Source organism: Poecilia formosa, unplaced genomic scaffold, assembly GCF_000485575.1.
Source record: "Poecilia formosa unplaced genomic scaffold, Poecilia_formosa-5.1.2 Scaffold115, whole genome shotgun sequence".
In the NCBI taxonomy this organism is placed as follows: domain Eukaryota; kingdom Metazoa; phylum Chordata; class Actinopteri; order Cyprinodontiformes; family Poeciliidae; genus Poecilia; species Poecilia formosa.
In genome coordinates this window covers 1,138,373-1,159,463 of record NW_006800054.1, presented here as the reverse complement: position 1 = coordinate 1,159,463, position 21,091 = coordinate 1,138,373, and the positions used below count along the sequence as shown (strand labels likewise).

At 36.4% G+C, this 21,091-nt stretch overlaps 1 protein-coding gene and 1 long non-coding RNA gene across 2 annotated transcripts in view; one reads left to right on the top strand and one right to left on the bottom strand.

Moving 5' to 3' along the window:
- Positions 1-21,091, bottom strand: part of hs3st4 (heparan sulfate (glucosamine) 3-O-sulfotransferase 4) — a 78,264-nt gene that overhangs the window by 43,975 nt on the left and 13,198 nt on the right. The gene's annotated exons all lie outside the window — the stretch shown is intronic.
- Positions 9,431-14,788, top strand: LOC107837118 (uncharacterized). The gene is made up of 3 exons (XR_001663109.1): positions 9,431-9,595; positions 10,129-10,327; positions 12,488-14,788. It is a non-coding gene; the product is annotated as an uncharacterized LOC107837118 (long non-coding RNA).

Here is a 21,091-nt window from a genome sequence, read left to right as displayed (position 1 = left end):
TTTGTGTGACGCCAACAAAATGAATGATAAATTTGAATGAAATTAGTTTTATAGGCCTGCTGTTGGACAACACCTGCAGTGGCATATGTCGTTTCTATTCTTCTCCCGCAAGACTTAACAAACTGAGCAAACCTCAAAATGGAACCAGTATGAAAGTTCACATAGCAAAGGTTGGACAATATAAATATTCTAAAGTGTTATGCAGAAGTTCTCTAGAATGAACCTCGGAGAAGTTTGTTTTCTTTTATGGCAAAACTTAGAATATTTCATGTCTTATTATATTCCACTAAATAATAAAGTTTACCTTGCATTAACACCCATAAAAAAAAAGAAAAGAAAATTACATGGCCAGGAAAAAAGACAAGGCCAATGAAGCCTATGGAAGCATATTGTTGTCACAAAGAAAAATAAGTTTTTAAACACTTGTTTTACATAACAATTATATTGAACAAACATGACAATATCTTGTGTAAACACAATATACTAAAATGCATGTACTAAAAGCACATCACTGCCCCCATCTAGATGAAATTATTACGTTTATACAATTTAATTATCACATTTTTGCAATTTTCATGTGTACATAATATATTATCTTGTATGCACAATATATCATGTTTGCATAATATACCATCACATTAACGCAATATAGTTATTATGTTATAACGTGATAGCGTTTAAAACATATTTTCATATGACAGCAATACGCTTCTGTACAAGTTGACTTAAAGTCAGTAAGAAAAATTAGGAACAAAAAGTTACATATTTCATACTATTATATTTGGTTACTAGCAAGTTTTTTTTTTCTCCATTTATTTGGCTTAGACTAGGGATAAGGCTCACAGCAGGGTTCATGTTATTTCATTCAACATGGAAAAAAAAAAAAGTTTTACTGATTCACTTATAAAAGCACATGTCTCCATGAGATTCCTTTGACATTGCCTGAACCCATCCTGACGTAAAACGTTTAGATCCCTGAACTATTTCATCTCTTAGGCATAAAAGCTCTGAGTTGGAGCCTGTAAAACCTTTCTCTGTTTCTGCACCTAATACATAATTTAAGCAACCTCAGTGATATTGAAAGCTTCATAAAACTAAAGAGGCATTGCACTGGCTAATTTACACAGACTATTTATTTGCACTTGTGTACTCTAAGTGCTTCAGGTGCCTTGTCCAGTAACCTGGGATGTCTTCTTCACTCCCAGATGAACAGGCCATCTCTGGTCTTCTCTGTTTTCTTCTGACAACAGATGACTAAATTGATTACAGCTAGTGTCAGTCTCCCTGAGAGCCACTATTCAATGTCCTGCCAAAATAAAAGCATCAAATGTGTCTCTATGGTTACAAAGTTTCAAATATTTACACATTGATTGCAGATAACATTTGGTGTCTAAAATTTCATTTACTGCAGGCTTCACCATTCTCTTATATTTTGTCTCTTTAAGAACATTAAAGCTATCAGACGCTTTGATGCTGCTTCAGGTACAGTTAAGAGAATGCCAGATGGATGGAAATATAATGACTGAGCGAGGCAACCACAGAATTCAGATTAAAAAAAAAAAAAAAAACTGTTCAGGTTTGCAAGATATATGATAATTACACCGGTGAAGAAGAAAATACTTTTAAAAAGGGGAAAGCTGGAAGCCATAACTGTGTCTTGGACTCATCTTAGAGCCGCATGAAGGTAAAATTAAAAAGACAAATGTTAGGAGTTGTAAATTAAGACCACGGGTGTATATCAAGACAACCCATTTTTTAATCAAACAGTTTCACTCTCATGTGTCTAGTCTAATGTAATTGGGTGCTAAAAGTTAGACAATTGTGTCTATATTTTGTTCTCCACAGTAACCGCGACATAATCATATGCAAATTAGTTTTGATTACCGTTATCACTTACACATCTGAATGGCATGTGCAAATCACTGAGAATGTAATTCTCAGCTTACTTATCCACCCATTAGTGATAGCATAGGGGTTATGTACAGGAAACAAAAAAACACAAACTTAATATTAGAAGTAATTGGAATAATTGTCTTGATTCATTCCAATTCGCTACATAAAAGATCGTCATGATCTCTTCTGTCAGACTGTGTACAGTAATTTACAGGAAAGCAGAGATGAAGATAATATCAATAGACTTTTTAAATATTACCATAAATCTGACAAAATACAGTAAAAGAAAAAAAAAAAAACTGGCATTGAAGGTGTTGGTTTCAAGTAGCTTGACCAGTGACCAGAGGTGCAAAGCAATCTAAGACAAGGCAAGTTTATTTCTATAGTAAATCTCAGCAAAAAGCATTTAAAGGTGTTTTATATGATAAAAACATTAACAACAAACATTTCATTTTCACAAATATCATCATCAAACCAATCAAAAAATCACAGTCTTATAATATTGGAATGAAGGTTAAATAAATTTTGTATTCTAGTCATCATCATCAAAGGCAACACCAGAGAAGGAGGTTTTAACCTTGATTCAAAGGATCTCTGTGTTTTACTATTTTTTTCTATCTAGCTGTAAACACTTTTACATATAACCAACACAACCAAAATAATTACAATTTTGAATTTGGGATTTCTGAATAAAAATAAGATGTCTTAGAGCACTAAAAAAACAGTTTCACTCTCCATATGATTAGAAGCACTATATTAGTATTTTTCCTTTGCCATTTCCAGTAGCTGTTGAGAAAACACTAGTATGTAGTGTGTAATATGGAAATAGTAAAATATGCTATTCAAAGAGGTCAAATTGGTCATTTATCTGTGCATGTGTACAGAATTGAATGAATGAGTGATTGTAATATTCAGTTCTATTATTGTGACTAATGGCTGCTAGAAGAAATGGGTTCCTATAGGATTCTGTCCTTGGAAGGATCAGTCTGTGATTGAAAATGCTTCCTTATGCAATATCAAAAGCCTGCTGTAAATTTGAAGTACTACAGATGATTGAATTAAGTTTTACAGAGTATTATCAATTCTATTACCTGTTGAACTGTACTTAGTAGTGTCCAGCATATGTAATGTACTGATATCAGAGGAAGAAGAACATCCTCTAAAACCAGATTACAGTTTGCAAAGCCACACTGGAACAAAAAACCTTTGGAAGACATTTTCTCTAAAATTGAAGTGTTTGAAATGAATGAGTATTACTACATTTAGAGGAAAAACAGGAAATCTTCCTGAGAATATCATCGTAACAGTGCAGTATGGGGATGGCGGCATCATGTCGTGTGGGTGTTTTGCTGCGGGAGGGACAGATGCACTGCTCACAAATAAATGGCATCATGAGGAAAGAAGAGTATTGGGACATACTGAAGCAACATCACAAGATATAAACAAAAAGATCCATTTGTGCTGGACTCAAATGGATCTTTTAAATGAACAGTGACCCTTAGCATACTACCAAACTGGTTACAACGTCAATGTTTTAGGGTCATCATCACAAAACCCGGTTCTACATCAAACAGAGTATTTGTGGTTACAAAAAAGCAGTCAGTCTACAAGCCAGTTCTTAGAAAAAGAATGGCCCAATGATTTTTTTTTCCATTATTTTGTTTTCTGAAAATTTCAACCCTGAACATATGGGAAAATACTGAAGTGGGAAAACATGTTCTTTTTTCCTTAGCGAAGGGAGGTTGAGAGTATTTTGGCAAAGGCAAGACTTCTTTTCAGCTGTTCCACTGCACCTCATGGGGATCACTTATCAGCAGGCAAATCAGCTTAGTCATTGACCTCATGCCCTCTGGCACTCATTAGTGCAGCATGTGACAGTGATGGAAGGGTGGGCTTGTCCTGGAATACACTACTCACACAGGGAATACATGGTTCACAACTAGTGGGTGGCCAGATTAGTGTGTACCATAGAGAGCTCTCTGGTGTGCTCTGCCCCGGGCAAGCTTTCTTGTTCTTTGCCTCCCTCTGCCAAAACCCCGTATTCTACCTTTTTCTCTTCCAGTTATTCTATTCTTGTTAGCCTGAATATCGAAGGAGAAACTAGAACTGGAGAATGGCTGCACTGAGCGATGTCATGAGCCCAGGCAAGCACTCAAGGCATTATGGGCCCAATGTGCTGAGTGCACTGAAATGAGAGTGGATCAGCTGTGGCTTTCTAACTTTTTCTATAGCATCATGGGCTGTGCACAGTGCCATCTTTGGAACCCCCCGCCCAGGGCTGCAGTGGCAGAACATTTGTGATGTAGTTGCTGTGAGTTAAGCCTGGCATGAACCACTGTTTACCTTTTAGTAAATTATTCCAGACACCTATAACACCATGCAAACTTCTAGTCATATGTACTTAATATCTTCTGTGTCATTACGAAGTTAGATTTTGTTTGTGTCAATTCTTTTTTTTTTTAACATCTTAAAATCTATTTCATGATGATATACATCATCTCTATTCTTTTACTGGTTTAAAGAGAAATACAAACCATGAAAAGAGTAAATGTTTACATTTCGCCAGATCTGGGAAAATTATAAACTGCCTCTGCAGCTGCACAATCTCACCCTGCTGCTGTTGGAGGCACAACCTTGAGGCCTTCATGTCATCTAATGCCTTCGGACGGAGGATTGAATGCTTACGGTAATGTGTAAGGAGGCAGAAGAACTATTAAACTACCCAAAGACTTTGTGATGGTTAGAAACACATGCACCCCATGTCAAAGGAGGACAGTGTTACCTGATTGGCTTGTGAATTAGGCACAAGGAGAAAAGGTAAGAGGTTGCTTGTCAGGCGCTTCATTTCTCCTAACTCATCAAGTTTCATCCACTGATTGCCTGTCCTTCAACAAGACTGGGACTGAATACAAAAACACAAACAAACACACTCAGACATTTTGATGGAGATGATGATCTTTTGTGCAGTTATTTGTTGATTATTTTTAGACTTTTTTTATTTTATTGTTTTTAACATCAAGGTAGGGAACAAAATCAATGATTTTCTCATGTGTGCAGTTTTGTGTATCATTCTAATTTTAATTTACACCAAACGCTGCTGTTAGTTCTTGGTACTTTCTGTTCATTTTCAGACAATAGTTCTTGGTTTTTGTGGTGCTGTTTGTTCCAATTTACTACCAAAACAAATCTAAAAGACATTCACATAGCAGCTATATTAATTTACATACATACAGTTGAAGATTATTCTCTAAAATGACATCCCTTTTTACTGATGTCTCGGTAAAAAGGGATACAAACAAACACATGCCACACTAAATAGATTTTTGTTTCTAAAAAAAGAAAAAAGAAAAGTTTGTCAAAGTTTGTAGTTTTAACCACATAAAATGTGGAAAATGTAGGGCATGAATACTTTTGCATGACATTGCACCAATAAATATTCTTAGATTTGCTCAGTGTGTGTTTTTCTTCCATCCAGTTGGATTTTTTGTATTGCTCACATAGGGACAGCAACGGAAACATCTGAATAAGTTTCCGTTGCTGTCTGTAAACTGTCTGCTTTGAGAAAGATTTCCGCAATGGATATAGTTGCTGTTTGCAACTAAAAATTGCAGAAGTAAATTGCAGAGAAAGAAAAGGCTTGAGGCTGTGGGATGTGTGGCTACTTTCATTCTTTAGCATAGGCGGGTGTTAACACTTTGGAACAATGTGCACCAACTTACTATATTTCCTGATTAAATTGGTTGGACAGCTGCTCCCATGATATTTAATCAGCTTCCTCAGACCATAACCCCAGAATGGGAGAGTGCAAACACCCGGTATTGTCTTTTCACGAGTTCAGTACTATTTCTTATTCAACCAGCATGGCAAGAGCAGACATGGGATCAGCAGGAGTGGTGATGATAGTGTGCGAGTTTGTGTGAGCGCGTGTATGTGTGTGTGTGCTTGCAAGGAACTGCTTTCATGCAAAGCTGTAAGGAATGACAAGAGCATGGAACTCCTGAGAGAGAGGATAAATAAAGGAATATCACAACCTCTAACAAGGATTTTAATTAGCAATTCAGAGACATAATTACAGAGAGTGAGTAACAATTTCTACAAATACATGACCTTCATTTCTGTTAATGGTATCCAAATTGACATTGCAACTATTCAGTTAGGGTGCCCTAATTATTCAGTAATGGAATTAAGCTATACCAGAAAAAAGAAAGCATTGTAAAGGACAAAATGTGAAGAGGTACAAAGGGTGCCCACTGCTTAGCATCACTTAGACTTACTTTCACTTTGCTGCTCAAATGCCAACAGCTTAAAGCAACTGAATGAGTTCTAAGTAAGAGACACGTTTTTTAGGTATTTTTTAAAATAAATTTAAAAAGAGGGATCTCGAGAGCATCAATTCCCTTTAAGGTTTTAACGCAGAAAAATCCCTCTGAAATCCATTTCAATTACCTCATTAAAATGGAGAAGGACGTCCAAATGAAATCAACCTTACGCTCTCTAATTGGAAAGTCATCACTATTTGCCTCTTTGAGGATAAATATAAATTACAATGAGCAACAGGGCAAAAATGAGTTGGGAGATCAAACTGTCATCAAAGCGAAGATGAAGTGATAAACTTCACCTCAGAATATGCGTTTTGCCTGCAGCAGTAGTCAAACCTTTGAGCCATTCCTTGGCTCTTTGTAAAACAAGCACATATCCGAGCTACACAGAAGACTCGGGAGGAAAAAAGTCTGAGGCAGTTAAGATGTTCTGGCAGAGCTCACTCCACAGATCAAAGTGTGAGGCTTTGTCCAGAGTGAGATCAGTCGGCGAAAATGGGAGCAGGGACTGGCAGACTCAGCTCTTTTCCTCGGTAATGGGTTAATGCAGTTTTGTCACTAAACCTGTCAGAGCCTGTAGCAGCGGGGAAGATGTACAGCCAGTTGCTCATATGTGCTTTTGTAACAGTAGTGCAAATAGCCAGAAAAATATTGTTGCAAACACAAACTGATTTAATAAACCAACTGTTCAAATGCAGGCACTTAAAATAACTCCATATAACATTTCCTTGTATGTATTAGTAAGAGTTAGAGTTGCTGGTGTGCGACACCCTGCTTTGGAGCACAGTGTTTCTCGTGTACGAGATGATACTCTCTCACAAAAGTTACATCCTGCCAGAACTGGCACTCAGGGTGTCAAAAGGAAATGAAACGAGAAAGTTCCCATTATTCCCATTAGAAGTCGGTACATCATCTGATAATTTTGAATTTGTTAAGCTAAAAATACAATACAGTCACATAGATCAATTTAAAATGCAGTGCAACCTGCAGCATGGATGTTTTTTCTGCCATTATTTTCAGTTAGAATGATTAGAAAGTTTTTTTTCGAAAAGTTGTGCTTTACATTTGATGTGAAACTCATTACTGCCTTATGAAGGTTACTGCAGTAATAAGATATACGGACATAAAAAGAGATATTTACCTGAAGTTAAAAGGCATAGTAACCCCTATGCCAAGGGCTTCAATGTAATATGCATGAAAATACTGCTGTTATTTGAAAATCATTTTAAAGTTCAATACTGGAGTTTAAAAGTAAAATGTGTTTCGGTTTTGGGTATGAAAGACTTACCCGTGATTTTAAAAGTTGAATAATTTGAGGAGACGGGAAAAACAAAAGGACATGCCATTCAAATTAGGCAGGTATGCTGATCTTCATAAATCAAGAAATAAATAAGAAGCTATACTGACCTGAACTTGCCTATATTTGCAGTTTGAGCAACAATTATAACATTTTGAAACAACTGGAACTGTGACAAACAAGGCTGGATAAGCACATGTTTACCTTTTAACCCTATAGAGTGAGGAGAACGGTAAGGACCATTAAAAAAATAAAAGAGAAGCTCTCTTTTAAAGTAATAAGAGCAAGGATCAGTGAAGAATGTGATATTTGTTTTTGTGCACATCTTTGCCATCAGTGCCAATAATTTGGGAGGGCCCTGGATAAAGACATCAGTTTTACTGCAGAGTCCTGTCATATGGAGCTAATGATGTACAATTCTATCTCCATGTGTAAAACAAGAAAACATGTTCTTAAATATAATACAGAAAAACAGAAAACAAAAAGAGATGCACAGCAATACTATTTCTGTTTGTATTCATTATGTTCAGATTCAGAAATTCTCAAAGGAGAAAATAAAGAAGATTTGCTTTGTTCAGTAGAATGTAGGCCATAAGCCTTAAAGCAAGGGTCAAGCCCCAGAGAGTATTATCTGACCTGCTCTGGAAGAGAATCAGAGAAAACCACTAAACCTAGACTTATCTAGTGGGATTTTGTACACTCCACTGTTATTACATACAGTGGTAAAACAAACAAATCCATGAGTGAACAAACGTAATTACATTATTTTGTTATGTAAGGCATGCTTCTTTCTTTTGTTTCACCTCTAGTCCGCTTTTACTTTAACTGTAAGTTATTTTTACAGTGAAAGGGCTTGTTCTTGCTTTTACTACTTCAAATCTGTGTGCAGTGGGCAATCCTAACAATATTTTTTAACATTATCATAAGCTAATATTGAAAACAGTCAGGGATTCAACAAGAATACATAGAAGTGAAAATATCTTATTAAGGGACTCTTAAGTATCTTAACGACTGGAAAATTCCTAAATATGGTATTTGGTCCACACTGGATGTTTGGAAAGGCTTTAATGAAAACAACAGAAGCCAGAATAGCTGGAAAGAACCCACATATCCACAGAGGGAACATGTAAACTCCATGCAGAAAGACCCCAGGCTGGCATTAAAACCCAGGACCTTCTTGCTGCAACGTAACAACGCTATGAATTGTTCCCTTGCAGCAGGGAAACACTTATTGTGTCGCAGTGCCTCTCTGTTTGTAAGTCACACATATGGCAGGACTCTGTTGTGATTTCGATAAAATTGATTGGCAGGTGCCATAGTTTACTTTAGATGGTGTTTTTTGTGCTCATCTTAAGGTGAAAAAAAGTCGGAGAAGCTGTGCAGTATATTACAACGGACATCAGGCATGTTTCTCTAAAAAAAATAAAAAATAACATCAGTACCTTTATAGCAGCTCAAAAGTCCATCACCTTCAGCGAGACCTCTTGGGAATCTAAAGTCAGACTGCCTCCCTGCGGTGTAGAGCCTCCTTTTATAAGCACAGGCTCCGCCCACAAGAAGACAAAAAGAAAATACTTCTAACTCAAGTAAATACCTACCAAAGTAAGTACAAAATAAATAAAATAACATAAATACGGTAACCATAGCACACAAAAAGAAACCTATAACCACAATAAAATACTCAATTTAATAAATAGAAAACACTCAATTAATACAGCGTCCTGATGATGTCACTCGTACGTCAACAAGTGACTCCCTAGCTTCAATACGGAAACAGCATCGCTTGATAAAACTGGGAAATCAATCAATCAATCAATCAATCAATCAATCAATCAATCAATCAATCAATCAATCAATCAATCAATCAATCAATCAATCAATCAAATGTTATTTGTATAGCACATTTCAGCAGCAGGGCATTTCAAGGTGCTTTACATAATTATGAAGTGCCCTTACACTTCCTGGTAGACGGCTGCCCTTACTTTGGATCTAAGAAAACACTGCGAACCATCATCAACTGAAGCAAAATTAATTAATGAATTAACTCACATTAGACCTTTCTGATAGTGTCTCTGATTGAGGAAGGGTCTAACACGGTTGAGGTCTACCTCCTAGATATGTTTGTGCATGGTGATTACGAAAGCAGTGTTTTTCTGCACAGTTAACACCAAAGGATTCCCCATCACTCTTGAAAAGAATTTTGATCGCAGTCCTCTCAAAGCTGTAGGTATCCCTTTTGGTTGTGCATCTTTACTGTATTGACTTTTTCTTTGCACTTCATTTTCTAATAATGTAATTGGAAGCAGCAATTTGTGAACAACCAACTTCTACAGCAATGACATTTTGTGGCTGATCCTACTTGTGGAGGGCATCAGAGACTGTTTATTGAACAACTGTCAAGTCAGTAAAATGACATAGTTAGCAGGTGACATCTAGTTTAAAGAAAAAACAAAAATAGTTTTTATTGGTTACATGATTTGGTTTTGATTAGCTTTTTGCTTTCTGAACTGAAAACTGAATAAGTAAAATAGACCTTTTGATAATTTAATACTGAAAATATAAGTGGTTCAAAGTCTTATAGCTGGCCATATGAAGTGTTGAAGCATTATTTAATGATAGCTTTAGTTCATAGCATGTAGATTCAAAATAAACCAATAAACTGAGAAGTAGAAGCTCGTCATGTCCACAGAGAGGTTCTGACCTGACAGAAATTTTGCAAATGGTGACCCAGCTGACCAGCCCTCATCAGGAGGCATGCAGCGGACATTAACATGGACAGGAATCACCACAGCCAGGATGAATGAGGAAAAAAATACAGGTGGACATTAACATATCCTTTCATCACCACATTAACCACATTAACTGCATGCATGAAAATGTGCAGCAAGCACATCCCTCAATTAAATTATGGCAAACGTCCAAAGTCATACCCACAGTATCTCTAAATCTCAAAAAAGGAAACAAAGATGTCAGTTTTTTTGTTGATGAGTTTCAACAATCGTATAATTGTATATCTTGTGTTTTTAGCTTGTGCTGCGATTAGTGTCAGGTTTCCTTAAAGACTGGACCTCAGCAGACACATTTTCTTGTAAATTAGTCAAGGAAGTGAATATTTAAACACCAAATATAAATTAACGTTATTTAAGGTGGATATAACATAACTTCTTAATAGAGGTGTGATTACAGTTAAATATTCTATATAAAAGGAAGAGTTGGCTGATGTGGAAACTAAAATGATATGGTAAAAATATATGTCTTTAAATATTTTGAACAGCAGGGTTTCATAGAAAAAATTGCAGGTGCTCATGTTCTATTACATGATAGTCCAATATATACGTAAAGTTGCATTTTTCACACTACACTTTGTTGAGAGTTTTGAACTACTTACTTCAGTCCAAACAATGCATTGTTCACAAATTGCAGATTACCGACGATACAAGCAGTACACACTTATCAGACTCTTGCATGACATATAAACATAGCTTGAATGGAAGATGGAAGCTATGTTGTTAAAAGATACACCTGCTTTCCATTTAATTACTGGAAATGGCATGTGCGATTGCAGTGTCTCTGTTAAGTTCTAGTGGATACTGAGTAAGCATATTGTCCTGTAAAGTCCAAACCAAACAAATAATAATTGACTAAAGCAAACATTAAATGGGCGTAGATGGACGTGTCCAACAAATTAGCATCAGTGACTTTGCAAACGACCTTAGATGTAGTCACATATAGATCTCTCTTCCTATAGAGAACCTATCCATTCAAGGTAACATGTAGCTGAAAGGCAAACAATGAGATGCTAAGGGGTAAACTGTTATACTGAATCCTGTTCTGGAATAACTGATAGCATGGTGAAATTTTTCATTGAATATGTTCTTAACCTGGGGTTATGTGGTGTTAAAAGGAGTAAGTATTTTATCTGCAGTGGAGGGTTGTCTGAACAGCCTCTATTTGGAGATACACATTACTCAGAGTGGAGCACGTTCCTACACCATTAGACAATTTTCTTTTTGTATTCATTACCGGGCTAAAGTTACTGAGAGATTGGTTCCTGATTTGTAGGCATGGCTTAGTTTAATATTTCAGTTTAGGAATAATATGTACCCAATGTAAGATTCATAGTTGTCGTGCCTGCTTTAAAAATCTAACAGTGATGTGTGCACCACTTTACAGCAAAATGAATGTTCGGTACAAATTATTGTACCTTAGGAATACAGAAATTACCTTTACTCTCTCAATTTCCATAAGAGAGTTGAGAGTAACACTGAAATTAAATTATGTTTTTCTTTATCATTCAAACACAGAACACTGTTTTATGAAACAAAATGGATATATTTCAGTTTCTATGAAAAACAGAGAAGAATATTCACCATCAGTTCCTGCTCCTAATTTTACAAGATTCAAATGCTCCATACACTGCATTTTATTTGCTTCATATATTCAGTGAAATTACACATTTGTTGATGTGCTGCTATGGCTGGCTGTCAGTTTGAGGAATGGCTCATCATAGTCATGCCCATGGGCAACGTGAATTGAGTTGCACAGCTGGAGTTATGTTAAACATAAGGTGAAGTGACAGAAATGCTAATCAAGTATCAAAACTGACACTGCATTTCCATCGATGCACGTAAGACCATCAATGATTTATTAGTCAAAGTAAATGCATGTGTCACTTCGCTGAGTGGCTCAGTAGTAAACAGCTCACAACCAAGGTGTAGCATTTAGCAACTCTCCCCTTCATCACCTCACATGAATGAAAAGCACGCTCCGCAAGGGCCAATGATAGTTAAAGGGTAACTTTCAGAACAGATGAGGCACATGCAATATATCTGAGGAAGTCACTTAAAGAGTACACTAAAGGGATGTTTTAGGAGCGCAAGTGTGGTTGTGTGTGTGTTCCTGCTTCAAATAGTTTATTTTGCTGAGTAAGCCCTGCTCCTTTACTCCTCCATGAATCGTATTCCTTTCCTGACCCCAGATCAGCAAGAGGATGGAGAGCAGGACCAGACCCCAATTATCAGACCGTCACTCACAATCCTTCATGTGCCTTCCCGATTGGCGCTCTCTATCCTGCATTAATTTTATTCAGGAAAATCCAGCTGGAACCCCGGGGAAGTGTGGGTGGAGAGGTAAAACACTCCACAGACCAACTGCGTTTTGGCATTACAACCGAGACGGATAAGACATAAAACGCAGCGAGCGTTGCTTTTTTTTTTTTTTTTTCTGAATATCATTTGCATCATGGGGAGAGGAAGAAAGTTGTCTGTTTGCTGTGACTCTGCTTTGGTGTTGCCAATTAATTTTGAATTTCTTTGTGAGTGGATTGCTGGAAGAGGGCCTAGTTTGATGGATAAACAATGCTTCAGTGCATAATTTGGTTAAGCATGGGAGTGAAAAACGTGAGATCCATTCAATCTTCCTTTACCTAGTTGCTTTCTCGAAATCCACTTAAGTTGACTGCAGACTTCTAATGAGTTTGCTGTAATTGAAAAACTGAAAAGTAGATAATTGGACCCTGTTTCTGACATTAAATTCTTTGGATTCCCTTAGCTGTCACCATGAGATCTAACCATGTGACGTCATACCTGCTATCTCCCACACAATAAGGGCTATCACATATACAGTTGTGATAAATATTGGAGTAGCAGCTTAATGAATAATTCATACATTTTAACATCTAAGAGAATGCCCACCCACTCTGAGACGTTTTACTGGCTGCTTTGCAAATCAAGACAAAGTCCCGACTGCCATGTTTTGCAGCTATGGTGGCTTTGTACATTTTTAATGGCGAGTTGAGAAAAAGAGGAATAGCTAATGATCCCACTGCTCAGTATGTCAGTTTTTTTTTTTTTTTTTTCCTGAGAAATGCACAGATTCACCATGATTGTTATTATTATTATTATTATTATGCTTGGCCCTAAAATCATGCATGTCCTTTTGTCAACAAGCGTATAAAGACACTTTCGCAGCTTCTCTCCAAGGACCCCATTTGCATTAGCTTCCTTCAGTAACTTTGATGGTGTTTATCATGAGCAACAAGACTCCTTTGTTCATTTATGTAATTAATGCAGAGTCTTTGATTACTGCGGCTTAATTTTCATCAGAGTTTGATACCAATATCTCGCCTTCGCAAAATGCGTCTCTGCAAAATCAACATTATGTGTGCAGAAAATGCCTTCAACCACAGTGTCCACTGTTTTTATATGCTTAATTTGTATTGTTTTAATTTTGGTGTTTGTTTTTATCTCGGAGTGTTTTGTGAATGTCTCTGTTGCAGCTTGGATCATACAAGCTGCTGTTCAGTGAGAGTAGCCTGGAGCAATATATGCTTCCATGTGAAAAGTGAGGGGGAGAATATGGTGTGAGCTTAATGGTACATAAACAATATAGATGCCTCAATAACCATAGAACTGGTCCTGTCTTCTTATTGTTTTTTTTTTGTTTTTTTTTATCTTTATGCATGTATTCATTTAGACAGTCTCAGTCAATTCAGTCAAGCATTAGCTTTGCTTAAAAAAAGAAACAATATTTTTACATTCCAAACGTATGTATGTGTTTATAAGAGCACCACGTGTGTGAATATGTGCAGCTAAAATGTAGTCCATACATAAGCTGCACTAATACGGTTTTCAAAACAAACACAAATAAAACTTTGCATACACTTAGAACAGTTTGCATTGCCACTGACTTTACCATGAATATACAACATATAATTTTTCAATCTTCCTTCAACTTTTCAAACTTGCAAACTCAGTGCTTGTGTTTTATATAAAATGAAATCTTATTTTATTTTAAAAGGGGTTTCCAATATTATCCAATCATCTTATTTGAATACCATTACTCAAATGTTTAATTTAAATGGCAAATGTAACTTTCATCCCCATACGGAGTGTCTCTTAATGACAATATCCAAACACGATTTTCCTTCAGGACAAAGAAATTACATAATGCAACACAGGTGAAAATAATTACTCAAAATTAATCCCCAAAATTGCGCAACTCAATATAATGAAACATCCTTTCTGGGTTGGACTACATTACACAGAGCAAAATCCCATGTTGACATTGGTGTGCGTAATAATTCTGTCTAACCACACCATTATTTTGGATGATGAGCAAAAATTTGACAAAGAGCTTCAACAAAAGAAAATCTCTGACAGTGCACAAAAAATTACTTCTGTGACAAACCACACAAGCAAAATTAATAAAGACTACAAAATGTTTTGCTTTAGATACATTTGTTCAAGAACGTCTTGAGCAGAGCTCACATTGCACCACTTACAGGTTAATGAAGAAGCCTAAAAAAATTGTAATGAAATGCACACATAAGAATACAACAATTAATCAGAGATTTGATTATTCTGGACATGGACCACGTTTTAAATTGGGGATTGAAAAACTGCATGCAAATGAGAAAACTCCTTTTGGGCCCTGATTTATTTGCGGTTATTAATAGAGTAGTGTTGAAGCAAGTGGTTTGTTTTTGCCAAAACTATATCTGACCTCTGAGAGGACATTAAATCAAGGCATTATGGAATAGAGGTATAAAGAGGCAAGGCATGGCACTGAATCAAAACACTCTCCTAAAGGAGGCAGAAATTATACTCAAGACCATGCAGCTGTTGTCTAATCATTCTCAAATGTTAAAAGGACTGACAAAACGAAAAAAAAAAACAACAAAAAAACAATTCTTGCTGTTCATGTTGGCTTATTTATGCTGCAATATAATTGAATACCTCATTACCTGTACTAAAAAAGATGATTCCCTTATATAAATAACGTGAACAACACATCCACATCTTATTAAGCTCTTTTATTCCTTACCTCTGACTGTGCATAACAATAAAAGACTGATTTTTGATATATGTCAAAGTGAGACAATTTGACAGATATCTGTATAAATTGTGTTTATTTGTGATTGTAAGGTAGAATACAAGAAATAAGCCCCATACAAGGGAATGAACGTTATTTAGAGTTAGAGATTTTATAGTGTGTTTTTACATTCATCATGCTAAAGTTGTTTTTTTTCCTTTTTTTTTCCTCTGGAAATGCATCACAGACTGCAGTTCAAGAACTGACATGCTCTAAACCTTCACATGACCAGATCAACAAAGTTTTATGAAGAGCCTGCAAACAAGCATGTAATCTGACCTGATGCATTTGGAAATAAGTATCCAATCACCTAAGCACTCCAATCATTTCCCCATGGCATTTATGTAAGGTAAAAAGTTCACCAATAATTAGCATATCAATCAAGTGGCATATAAAATAATGAATGTATACGGTATAAAATGGTTTCTTTTGGTGCAGAGCAACAGAGCAGGACCTTCCAATTAAGCTTGTGATGTGAGACAGATCCAGGGTTAAATGTCACTGTAACACAAAAAACAACACTAAATGTCCTTGCAGAGTGACCGTTTTAACAACACTAAATGTCCTTGCAGAGTGACCGTTTTGAGATTTAATATAATGCCTTTTCTGTTTCACGTGTTATAGTAATATTGTCAGGATTTTTTGTTTGACTGCAGATAAGCAGAAGCAAACGAGGCACAAAACCCCAATGAAAACTATCATGTCTGTCCTGCCATAGTGATCAATCTGCAGTCTGTAAATTTCACAACATTTTTCCCAAGACACAAGGAGCTTACAAAACAACGTGTCATAAGCAGGACTCACATTTCATAGGCACGAAAACGGGTTGTGACCCACGTAACATTATAAGATACACCACATTATGTGACAGGATTAGAACAAAGGTTGGATTCTTCACAGTTTGCAGAACTATTAGATTGTGAAGAGCTGATTCTAAAAATGTCCACGTACTTATGACTAGTTGTTGTCAACTGTGAATTTCTGGTTCGACTCCAGTATGACTTGGTTAGGTTACAAATAGAACTAAAGCATATGTTCTAATGGTGTTACATTAAAAACTTTTTGACCACTAGAATAGAAAAATGTGATGTAAATAACAGCAAAATAAGTTTCCACTCCTTTGACATATTTTATATTGACCAATTTTGGTCATTCTTTATAATTTTCAAAAATTACAATTATAACATTAGGTTTGCATTTTAACCTATTTTTATGCTTGATGCATATACAGTTTACTGTAAGACGTTGTGTTTGAGGTTTGTTTTAGTCGCCCTAACATATTTGACTGTAATAAAATAATACAATTTCTCAAAATTCTGTGGGAAAGTTGCTCAAAAAATGCACTAAACTGTCCCTTCTTTCTTTTTTTTGTAATTGTGTCAGAACAATGGGTGGCTGGATAATTGTGTTCATTTTCACTGCATGTTTTTTCTGGCAACTTTAGAAAACGAGAGAACATGTGGTGGACATTGTTGTGCTTTTCACATTTTGAGCTTTCACAAAAAGCAAAGAAAAGAGGAAAGAGGTCTGAGGACACAAAAACCAATGGATTCATAGAGGAAAAAGAGCCACATCTGACTCTGTGGGTTAGCACTTATACAGGGCAGGAGGCATAGCCTGTCGGATGTCAAAGAGCCCGAGCAACCCACTCTCTCATTATACATCAGAATAGTTTTCTTCTGCACCTCCACAGACATCCCTCTGTGAGGTAAAGAGTGTCAACCCTAAAAAATCTAAAATATTCTAGTTCACTCCCCCCCACTCAACATTGTTCAGGCACCGGTGCATGTCAAATAGTACAAACATGTTTTTTTTTTTAAAGACAGAACTTGACGAGTTAAGGGAAAAGAAGCATTTTGAATGTGTAATCAGAAGTCTGTTCACATCTGGGATGTCAGGTGAAAGAAATTACCTGCAATCAACACAGTAGTGCAGGAAAACAGCAGTATTCTGGGTCCTCAGAGCTTTAGTGCTTGTTGTCTGAGCCGTATAATGGTTTGTACTGTGAACATGCTGGAGCACCGACTCCACTATCGCAGGCTTTGCCTTTATAGATCCTACACGGCAACAAACGTTTATTTCTTCAACATACAGATTCAAGCAGATCCTTGCAGCCTGTAATCCCCTCACAGAGATTAGTTGAATAAAAACATGCCACCGCACCAGCACCCTGTGTTTTTTTGCACATCAAGGCCATAAAAACAACATGAAGAAACATGTGCACATTACAGCCTAGGAAATTTACACCGTACATTATTTAAACTCAAAGTGTGAAATTCCGTCCTTAAGCACTGCTCCATTGCTTACATAATTATCATGGTGCATTAAATTTCTAAAGCCCCAAGACACCCAAAACGGTGTACATGTTTATTCCTGTAAAGAAAAGGTATAATGCAAAACAAGTTTAAGAGAAAGCTGTTTGCTCTGAGGGAAGACAACGTGTTGCCAGCAGCTCGGACTGCTTCATTTGTATTCCACAGAATGTATCTGAAATTTAGAAAATGTTAATTGGAGACGATGTGTTTGGAGGGAGATATAGCTTGACATGTATCCAACTTAATAATGTTAAGGATTAATTAATTATTCTAGTAGTATGCTTAAAGCAGAGACAGAATGCCACACTCAATCCATAGAGATAAATAATAGATGAAAAAGATAGCAGTGAATGTTAAACATGGGCTAGAAGAGAAAAAAAAAATGTGCTGGAGTGCCTGTCAGCTGACACACTGAAATCAAAAGACTCTGCCTTCCAGGATCCAACAGTGGACATGTTGACAAAGCCCTCATTTATTACAGATTCCCAGCCCTGTGAGCATAGCAACGGCGGGATTCTGATTGGTCGGCTTGCCCACAATAAGCCCAAGAGCCAAAATTTCACCGCAAACCTATATTCATTTAGTTCTGCAGATTTACATCCGGCTTTGCAGGCACCAAAATCCAGCATGACATTAGACTATATTCTGGCCTTTTCAAAAAGGGAGTAATCTCTTCTTTCTTTTATGGAACCTCAATCCTACAGTGACCAGCATGTCTCATATGGTGTGGCAGCAGAGGCAATAAATTGAATTAAGTAAACCCATTAGTTACAGCAGTCACCTTCTCACCTCAGCCCAGATACACTTTCATGGTAAGTTGGTCCTTTATAAAGACCAGAGGACACTGCTTAAGTCTGCGATGACAAAATGACCTTGAGTCAAAAGAAGAATGTGTGTTCGTTACTCAGATCAGTTAAGACAGCGGGGTTGCTGCACTGCATAGCCTCAATGAGTCATGCAAGCATTTTAGAGTAAATGTATGCTCATTCAAAAATCAATTCATAGTTAGGATTCTGTCTCCTCCCTACTTGTGGACATGAAACAAACTGGAGGTCGATTAGAGTACAAAGCAACTTTTCGTCGGTTCACCATGGTCGTACTTTACATGCAAGTACCAACTGCAGTTCACATCTCATATAAAAGAGAAACCAAGGAGCAGTCAAGGATCCTAATGCAAAATGATCCTAATAGAATGCTTAAAGCTGCTTTACCGAGGTAGATGACTTGAACAGACTTCCAGCCAACAGTTCTATTACTCGGTAGCTAGGTAATGGATCTGATTTATTCTGTTTCTCTTGCCTAAATCTGAGGAACACCGTCTGTTTGGGTGAGCAGTGAAGTTCCAACATGCAGGCTGTGTTTTTAATCAGCGCAAAACACTGTGTGAATTAAAGGTCAATTATTCACTTAGCGTAGTGTAGGGGAGAGACGGGTAAATCTAGGAAAAAAGATTTGTGAGTAGTTTTTTTTCTTTTCCTGTAAGCATTGTAACATATTGCATATGTGGCTATATGAGCTATCGGCAGTAAAGGTGCTATTGAGTTTGTGATGATGTTAGCTGTTTTTCATGAGATTTTTATCACTGTAAATACAGCATTTGTACTTTGCTGTTCCACCTTTCAACACATCAAGTTGACTACATTTTTTTTATCTCTTTTGGTCTAGCAAGGGTCTTTTTTTCTTTTTCTCTTTCTGCATCAGTGCATTGGAACAGGTGAAGTGAATGTTTTGATACAGTTGCAACAAGGCAAAATGCTTTACTTTAGTCATTACAAATGTATACATTAATATTCCAAAAAGAATATGAATATTTCCAATTTTTTTTTTACCTTTCCTTAATGTTAATTTTCAGCATATTTTATAGTCATACACAGATTAGAAAATGAAATGCAAATAGAAGCTTATATCATAGCATGGGACAGTTAGGCGCTGCTAGACGTTGGATCAAGCTAACAATCTTAAACTGTGAGAGCACTACTACCAGTAAGCCACAGTTACTGATAGAAGTCAGTGAGATTGATAGCAAATACAAATCTGAACTCAGCAGAGAAACTTCTGTGCTTCCATCGACTGAAACTTGCCGAAATACTGCTGTAATGCACTGCAGGAGGTAACGAAAAGTGGTAAATCTAAGTTGGTAGAGATAAAAAGTGCACTTGACTGAAAAACATATTTGTTACAGAAAATGTAGAAGTTTCTCCAAGATAGGAAGCAACGAATACATACTAGTTTGCCAGATAATCATTTGTAATTTCACACTGTTTTGCTCATGGTTAATTATCTAGAGGAGAATAACAGTTCCTTGATATTCACTGTTTTCAGAAGTGATATTTTTTCTTTCCCTCATGCTAATCCCTGTCAGTAGGGAATGGACATTTGTAGATGTTGATTCCCAATACAAGTACTATGGGTTTAAAGTGCAGTAAAATGAAACCCTTTGTGGACTACAATAGCACTGCTATTGTTTCCACATTCGCTGAATAATCAATGATGTTGTGGATGATGCAGTTTCAGTTTTTCTAAAAAGTGAGAGATGCCATGTTCCAACACATATATTTTTTTCTCCAAAGATGTATTCGATCCAAACCATCAAAATGAACAGATCTCCTGCTCCTGCTAGTAATTTCTACGTGGTAGATTTAGCTGAAATCCTGGGACTGTGTTCAAATTGTTCTCTTCTGCTTTGATAGGACTCATTTATAGTTTGACTTTTAACATTTTTGGATAGCGTTTTACTTAAAACTCCGGCTGTGGAAAACGGCTACAGAAGTCACTTTCTACTGCTTAAATTAACACTTTTTCTGCTGTTTCATAAATTACACTAACAATTAAAATGCATGATGCAATTTAATTGGTAGTTTTCTAGCAAACAGAATGCAAACCAGGCCAGACAGACAGACACTGGATGTTTTTCACTGAACATTATGGTAAAGGGTGAAAAATACTTTGATTGTTGACAAAAACTTACATTGGATTGATGAACAACACAATTTTCAACATCTTTTGTTCATCAAGACATGCACTGTGATTTTTTTCTTACAAACTGAAGGCCTGTATTTTGTATCACTTTCTTGATAAATTATATCAGTCAGGATTTATAATATTAACCACTGAAAAAAAAAAAAAACAACTTGATCAAAATGCTGAGGCCATGTTTAGCATCCAAAAAGGACATCCCTAGTGTTAGGAAAATGTTAGTGCTTTTTAACTAATTTACCCTGAAAATCAGCCAACCAAGCATCTTGATCTCATGACATTAAATTTAATTTCTCACCAATGGATCCAAATTGATGCTCTTCCATAAAATCCTTAAGGCCATATAATTGGCCTTTAATTAAAATATTCCAAACTGTCTCTTGTGTGTATATTACATATTTCACAGCGGTAAGGCCAGC